Here is an 8,700-nt window from a genome sequence, read left to right as displayed (position 1 = left end):
TATTCACCGCCACAACACAAGGGGGCGCGAAGTCACGAAATCGCTAGGAGTAGTTGGTGGGTGTGGTTAGTGGAGTGTTTATCCTCCGGTTACTTATAATGACTAGAACTGGAGTCGTATAGATGTACGCACTTCCTCACTTCCTCGATCAACCGCTCTTCGTGCTGCTCCATCTTCGCTCGTGTTTTTAAAAATGGCGGTAGTGAAAACAAACCAAACCGGGAAAGTAGGGAAGCGGAAGTGCGTGTACAGCGGATGTAGAGTGGACCAATCAGAGCCCTCTTGTCTGCAACGCTGTCTGCGAGGCTTCTGCGGTGGTCACAATTTTTGGGAGGTGCGCGCAGAGCGTCTGCGAAGGGGGGGGGCTACACAGACGCCATCTGCGAGGACTGCGTTGTCAGCATAAATTGGCCTTTAGGCACCCTATTCCCCCCCCATACAAAGTGTTATAGATTTCTATTTTATGACTTCTACATTATCGAGTCAGTACAAAAATATTTCAGGAGTTCCAAACGTTCGTTTTCAGCACAAAATTAAATGTTACAGAAGAAAAATAAACAAAAAAAACAATGAAGGCTGCTGGGTTTTGGTGCAAAATGAAGACGCGAGTGTGACAAAGAGTCCAGAAGAACTGTGGCTGGTTCTGCAAGACGCTCAGTAAAACCTACAGCTCATTTCCTTATAAAACTGCACTCATTGTACCTCAGACTGCCCTTTTAAAAAAAAAAAAAAAAAAAGGGGTCGTCTCACACCAAACACTGACTTCGTTTCATTTATCATGGCTTACTACAGTTTTTTTAATATATAAAACGTTGAAGCATTTCATTATTTTTAAAATATACTGCCTTTCAGATTTTTCAAGTGTAGGTCATAAGAAGAATTTTCCCCAACATCCAATTATTTTTGTTTAGTGGACCGAAAGCTACTGAATTCAAATCAGACTTCCAATTTTATTGGTTTATTTTTTATTTTTTTTAAAATAGAACAAGTAATGAAATTAGAGCCACGTGACCCTAAATTCTCTGCCATTTTTTCCTGCTTCACCATGACCCAATTCAAGACACTACATCATGCATCATGTGATAGGCTTTCCACGTTCGTGCAAAGCATTGCGGGATACAAATCTGAAACAGGAGAGAAAAACAGAGGATGTGAGCGTGCGAATGAAACGTGAAAGACTGACTACAGTAACGGAAAGCGAGAAGAAAAGACGTTATGTTATATACAACCCTGATTCCAAAAAAGTTGGGACAAAGTACATATTGTAAATAAAAACGGAATGCAATGATGTGGAAGTTTCAAAATTCCATATTTTATTCAGAATAGAACATAGATGACATATCAAATGTTTAAACTGAGAAAATGTATCATTTAAAGAGAAAAATTAGGTGATTTTAAATTTCATGACAACAACACATCTCAAAAAAGTTGGGACAAGGCCATGTTTACCACTGTGAGACATCCCCTTTTCTCTTTACAACAGTCTGTAAACGTCTGGGGACTGAGGAGACAAATTGCTCAAGTTTAGGGATAGGAATGTTAACCCATTCTTGTCTAATGTAGGATTCTAGTTGCTCAACTGTCTTAGGTCTTTTTTGTCGTATCTTCCGTTTTATGATGCGCCAAATGTTTTGTGTGGGTGAAAGATCTGGACTGCAGGCTGGCCAGTTCAGTACCCGGACCCTTCTTCTACGCAGCCATGATGCTGTAATTGATGCAGTACGTGGTTTGGCATTGTCTTGTTGGAAAATGCAAGGTCTTCCCTGAAAGAGACGTCGTCTGGATGGGAGCATATGTTGCTCTAGAACCTGGATATACCTTTCAGCATTGATGGTGTCTTTCCAGATGTGTAAGCTGCCCATGCCACACGCACTAATGCAACCCCATACCATCAGAAATGCAGGCTTCTGAACTGAGCGCTGATAACAACTTGGGTCATCCTTCTCTTTAGTCCGAATGATACGGCATCCCTGATTTCCATAAAGAACTTCAAATTTTGATTCATCTGACCACAGAACAGTTTTCCACTTTGCCACAGTCCATTTTAAATGAGCCTTGGCCCAGAGAAGACATCTGCGATTCTGGATCATGTTTAGATACGACTTATTTGAACTACAGAGTTTTAGCTGGCAACGGCGGATGGCACGGTGAATTGTGTTCACAGATAATGTTCTCTGGAAATATTCCTGAGCCCATTTTGTGATTTCCAATACAGAAGCATACCTGTATGTGATGCAGTGCCGTCTAAGGGCCCGAAGATCACGGGCACCCAGTATGGTTTTCCGGCCTTGACCCTTACGCACAGAGATTCTTCCAGATTCTCGGAATCTTTTGATGATATTATGCAATGTAGATGATGTGTTCAAACTCTTTACAATTTTACACCGTCGAACTCCTTTCTGATATTGCTCCACTATTTGTCGGCGCAGAATTAGGGGGATTGGTGATCCTCTTCCCATCTTTACTTCTGAGAGCCGTTGCCACTCCAAGATGCTCTTTTTATACCCAGTCATGTTAATGACCTATTGCCAATTGACCTAATGAGTTGCAATTTGGTCCTCCAGCTGTTCCTTTTTTGTACCATTAACTTTTCCAGCCTCTTATTGCCCCTGTCCCAACTTTTTTGAGATGTGTTGCTGTCATGAAATTTCAAATGAGCCAATATTTGGCATGAAATTTCAAAATGTCTCACTTTCGACATTTGATATGTTGTCTATGTTCTATTGTGAATACAATATCAGTTTTTGAGATTTGTAAATTATTGCATTCGGTTTTTATTTACGATTTGTACTTTGTCCCAACTTTTTTGGAATCGGGGTTGTACGAAGGAAAGGAAACGCAGGAACAAACTAATAAATATTGGCGCTCAGCGAGCACCTCGGTGTGATCAGCTGTTTGTTTAGCGACAGAATGATGGAACGGTCAGTGCACGGTCAAAGGTAAACCTGTGCATGCGCACACGGACTTCCTTGGTCTGCTTGACTGCACGAATTGAGTGATTTCATGCACACTATTTGCTCAGGAATCCCTTCAAATTAAATAACTTCCCAGCCGCAGACTGGCCTGATATTTTGAGAGATATTACAGAAATAATACCACAATGAGCAACTTTCAGAGGGGACTAAATTTCACTGATTTTATGAAATCGAAAGGCCGTCTCGCTTTAAAGGAACAGTCCACCGTATTTCCATAATGAAATATGCTCTTATCTGAATTGAGACGAGCTGCTCCGTACCTATCCGAGCTTTGCGCGACCTCCCAGTCAGTCAGACGCAGTCAGACGCGCTGTCACTCCTGTTAGCAATGTAGCTAGGCTCAGTATGGCCAACGGTATTTTTTGGGGCTGTAGTTAGATGCGACCAAACTCTTCTGCGTTTTTCCTGTTTACATAGGTTTATATGACCAGTGATATGAAACAAGTTCAGTTACACAAATTGAAACGTGGCGATTTTCTATGCTATGGAAAGTCCGCACTATAATGACAGGCGTACTAACACCTTCTGCGCACTTCGGCAGCGCATTGATATTGGAGCTCAGATATCAATGCGCTGTCGAAGCGCGCAGAAGGTGTTAGTACGCCTGTCATTATAGTGCGGACTTTCCATAGCATAGAAAATCGCCACGTTTCAATTTGTGTAACTGAACTTGTTTCATATCACTGGTCATATAAACCTATGTAAACAGGAAAAAACGCGAAAGAGTTTGGTCGCATCTAACTACAGCCCCAAAAAATACTGTTGGCCATACTGAGCCTAGCTACATTGCTAACAGGAGTGACAGCGCATCTGACTGACTGGGAGGTCGTGCAAAGCTCGGATAGGTACGGAGCAGCTCGTCTCAATTCAGATAATTTCATTATGGAAATACGGTGGACTGTTCCTTTAAGCCATTTTCGGTCTACGGCATTTTTTTACACGTGCCTAAGACTTTTGTACAGTATTGTGTGCGCACACAACTATCCAACAACTTGATCAAAGCCTGACATTTACTATTTCAGAAAAAATTTAATAAAAACTTACCTAGCAAGGTCTTGAACATCTTTAAAAACAGACAGACTATTTTTACCACCGTGTTTGTTAAACATCTCAGTTCACAAAAACTAGCATGTGATCCAAGACATCATGGCGTCACACGACCATCATAGCAATTGCTGAAAAATTCACCCCATGACTGTTGTATTATTGGATGGAAACAGTCATGAGCAATCATGACGACATGCTCTTGATGATCAAGGTGACTTGCAAGTGCTCTAGTACTCGCACCTAACCATCACTCCAACTCGCTGACTCTCTGGCGAATGTAGACGTGACATACTATACATAGTTTGCACATGATGTCACAGAGTCGGGGATTCCCTAGTGGCGGCCATCTTGTGGGTCAAGCTTACTGTACGGGTCACTGAGCACACATTGTAACGCGCGAGTACAAAGTCTTCAAAAGAACCCAAGCAGGCTATTTAAAGCTAGCAATGGTGCACACCTGTTGTATTCACGGCTGTCATAATAGGTCAGATGATGACGTCAAGCGGAGCTTTTATGGAATTCCCACTGTATGGGAGCACGAAGGCAAGCAAACAAAGAAACTCGGCATACAAAGGAGAAATCTATGGCTTGCGAGAATCAACCGCAAGGATTATCAGCCTTCCAAACAAAGTCTGCTCCGATCATTTTACAAGTGGTAAGTTGTTTAAATAAACAATCAATTGTGTTTAAGTTTGTTTTTGGAAACCAAAACATCGTGTAAACAATCTCTGGAGAATGCCTAACTGGAACCGCTGAGTGTACGTTTACATTGTACACCGACATGGTACTGTAATACCACTAATGGATGTAAAATTTGTCTTAAATCAACTCGATATTATACACACACACACATTTATATGCAGTGTTGAGAGCTCTAAAACTCCAATGTTTACATACCTTGGCTGTAATTAGGACACGACTGTCACTTGTTTTTATATGGTGGACTTCACGGACCCAGCCGCAGACAAAATAATTGTATGACTCCAGCGACTTGTATGCTTTGAGGTCGTCAAGTGTGTAGGCACTTTTACTTTTCACGAAATAGTTCACAATATCAGGGTACGATATGGATGGCAGCCCTGCATAGTCACTTGAAAATGCATCTTTGTCCACTTTGTAGGGGTCAATTCCCCCAATCAAGGCCAGTTTGGCTGCATACCATTGCCGTGAGATGTCGTCTAATGTATCTATATACTTCTGTTTGCTTGCTTTTGCCGACACTGATCTTTATTTTAGAAAACTAACTATATAACTTCATAAATTCGTCCGAGATAACGTAGCCGGTAATGGCGATTTTGTTTGACCCACAAGATGGCGGCTGGAGGGCTTTCCCCGGAATGCCGTGATGTCAGTGAAAACTATGTATAGACATGGATGGAACAACAGGCTGAGACACTAGAACTACGAAAATGTGACAAACACTAGATTTATGCTGAACGCTTCTTGAAGCTGGTCAAAGAAAGGCTACAAGCAATATGTACGCTACAATGTTCAAATTAAATTTACTAGATAACTAATCAACACAAAACCTTAAATGTGTAGTCATTATTATTATTATTATTATTATTATTATTGTCAACTGCAAGCAAACAGGCAGCATTAACAGTGCTATTCATCAATGGCATCAATGAAAATCAGAACAGATGGCTAGAAAAATCAGTTAACTTTTTTTTTTTGGAGAAACACAAAGGAAATCACTGTGTATGCAGCCAATAATCGACTGTATTCTTGTCTCATGCACACCAACCTTCCTTCTTTTTGATACTTGCGCTGCAAAGCCTAATGTACTTTCATCAGTGTGTGGGGTCTTTTTTGAAAATAAATAGATTCATTACCGGAAAAAAAATCCTAATATCGTAGTATTACAGACATACTCATTAACAACAAAGAGCTGGAGGAATACAATTCATGCCTGGCCGAGGCAACGGAAAGAGTGAGCAATTTAGCCACCATTTACAGTTTAAGACTATGTTCCTGTTCCAGACCACAGGCTCGGGGAGGACACATACAACGTAGTGTATATATTGTTGATTTATTTCTGCTGGAAACCACAGTACATTTGTCATACTAGAAACCCTGTCACATGAAAGCCAATCACCAGAATCATCTTTTCCTGGTATTAACGTTCAACAGGAAGCTGAAGGCCCACACGGAACCACACACCTGAGCCTGACAAGAGCAAATGCCAAAGTCTGGTATTATTACAACAGTTGAGCAGCTAATTTGGTTATTCATAGGCTTGATTCAGATATAAAGCTCATCTAGGCAACAGTGAGACACAAACAGTCCCTTTGTGCAAGAGTTGCCTCATGCCGGTGGGAGTTGCGTTTGCTACAGAGGTACTTTCCACGAACTCGTCTCAGGAGAGACGCGCGTGTCACGCCATTTCAGAATACTGTACATAATACAAGAGTTAACGCTGAGGTGGGGTGTGAGAAGAGTAATGGCTATGGGTAAACAAGTGTGACAAAACGGTCGTAAGGTCTTGCAAAATGAATCAAGAGATTTAGTTGTCCTGAGTTTGCTAACGAGTTGGGACTTCACCAACAAAAATTTACTGTAAGTGTGATTTAAAAAAAAGTCCATGAAAGCTGGAATTTAAATGACATTATGTGATTTTAAAGGAAAGCAGAAAAGAAAGAAAATGCTACTTGTAAAATACTTGCAAAAATAAGTGTATTCTTGTACGGCACAGTCAGTTTCTAGCTGGAAACACTACTAAATACAATAGTCATGTTATATATGGTATTATTCTGTCCACATTCACTGGATACGAGCAATCACGCACTCTAATTGGCTACGCTACTACTAGGCTAATCGGCTCGTATATCATATGAGTAGAGAACAAAAAAAAAAAAAAGTCTAAAAGAATATAGCCCCCCCCGCCAAATATCTCCCATTCCACACTCCAGCCCAGTTGGTGGCAGTAATGTACCTTTAAAGTGCATATCACGGGTAAATTCAGGAGCAAGATCAACGTAATTCTCCTATTTTATATTAAACTTTGGTCAAATATCTGTCACATTCTGCATTCTGTGCAATTTTTATACCTTGCGCAATACCAGAAAAATTCAGTTGAAATCAAGCCATTTGAGGCGAATTGGTCCGCCTCTGAAAAAACTTGGCATTTGGATTTCCCAGCAAACACTGATTTTCGTGACGTCGCGTGCTGGATGCCTCCTTCTGAATCCTACGTCAGCGCTGGTTTGTTTATGAGAAAACGACCTGGTGGTTTTCTGCAAATTTCTTCAACGTTATCACGCAATTATTAAAATGGTTAACAGATGTATCGTAGAAGGGTGTAGTAACACCAATCTTGATGGGATTAGTACTCATCGTTTCCCAAAAGACCGGACAATGAGAGAGAAATGGGAGTGCTTGGTCTACACAGGCTGTGCACTGAAACCGTGCAAAGCTTGCGCAGCTTGCTGGCGCTTCCGCAGGTAACGTCACGAATCTGGTTCCAGACTCCCTTGGGATTTTTCCAGACGCGTTTTATTTTTTTTTTTTTCTGCTGTAGACAGATGGCCTTGTGCAAAATTACCCTTCTGGATGAGTGTGCAAAGGGACATACTTTCATATTAAAAAAAAAAAAAAAAGCCACGAAGTTGGTCCAGAATATGCACCAAGTTGGTTTGCCAACCACCAAAAAAAAAAACCCTAAAGAAGAAGAAAACCCCCCAAAATACAAAAAGGCAACAAAATATGGAATAAAAGTGTGTCATAAGAAAGCATCATTTTTTTTCCAAGAATTATTATTATCGCATTTCTTCACAAATTGCTACCGTCATTTCACTGGTTTGTTTACATTCTAAGCGGAAATAATTTTGTCGGACGTTTTGGATAAAAGTTTTCATTTATGGGATTTGCAAAAAATAAAAATGCTCCGTTTCTCAAAATCCAGTGAATGTGGATAGAACAAAAACAGTTATCCCACTCAGTCTCGTCGTACATGGCTTATAGCCGACTCGGTGCTCCACGCCTCGTCAGCCATCGGCTCCTGTACAACTCGATTTCATGGAATAACTAGTGTATGCCCACATTTTAAATAGCAGATGGGTGATATTTTAGTCTCTGGCATCAGCTAAAATACCATCACCGAATGCAGAAGTGAAAATCTCATTGACTTAACTTTGTGATCATATATTAGCTCATACACAGAGGAGAGAGACTTTTAAACCTTTAAAATTCAGAAAAAAAAAAACCTTGAGATTCCCGGTCTTAGATGGTATAAAATTTCCTACTACTGTATTTCTCAATTCTGCAACTGCTAGAAACAAAATCTTTTATAAGCACGGATTCTAACCTAGAATCCTAACAGTTCCATATTTGTGCTTCTCAGTACAATTTATTTTATTCTTCTTTAAATTCAATATAACTTCTCAGTAAAGTTGCCTGAATGCTGCACCTTGGCATAGAACTGTACTGGAGGAATGAACACGGTCATCCCTTCCAGAAATATTCCCTCAGTTGGTGTTTTGATGCTGGCAATAGAGCGCGCTGTCTAACAAACACTCTGCTCCAAAATCTCCCATTAGGTGTTCACCTGGGATGAGATCTGGTGAAAGAAGGCTTTAGCGCACGCACGCGACCTCATTTTCATCCCCATCATACCATTCAGTGAGCTCTTGGGCCCCGTTGTCGTCCTGGAACAGGACACTTCCATCAAGATGGCAGA

The 8,700-nt window shown here is 40.8% G+C and overlaps 1 protein-coding gene across 3 annotated transcripts in view; it reads right to left on the bottom strand.

Annotated features, from left to right (window-relative positions):
- The window catches only part of limk1a (LIM domain kinase 1a), a 144,779-nt gene that overhangs the window by 37,787 nt on the left and 98,292 nt on the right, over positions 1-8,700 (bottom strand). The gene's annotated exons all lie outside the window — the stretch shown is intronic.

Source organism: Neoarius graeffei, chromosome 23 (genome assembly GCF_027579695.1).
Source record: "Neoarius graeffei isolate fNeoGra1 chromosome 23, fNeoGra1.pri, whole genome shotgun sequence".
In the NCBI taxonomy this organism is placed as follows: domain Eukaryota; kingdom Metazoa; phylum Chordata; class Actinopteri; order Siluriformes; family Ariidae; genus Neoarius; species Neoarius graeffei.
The sequence above is the reverse complement of the archived record's forward strand: the minus strand, read 5'-3'. Positions and strand labels throughout refer to the sequence as shown.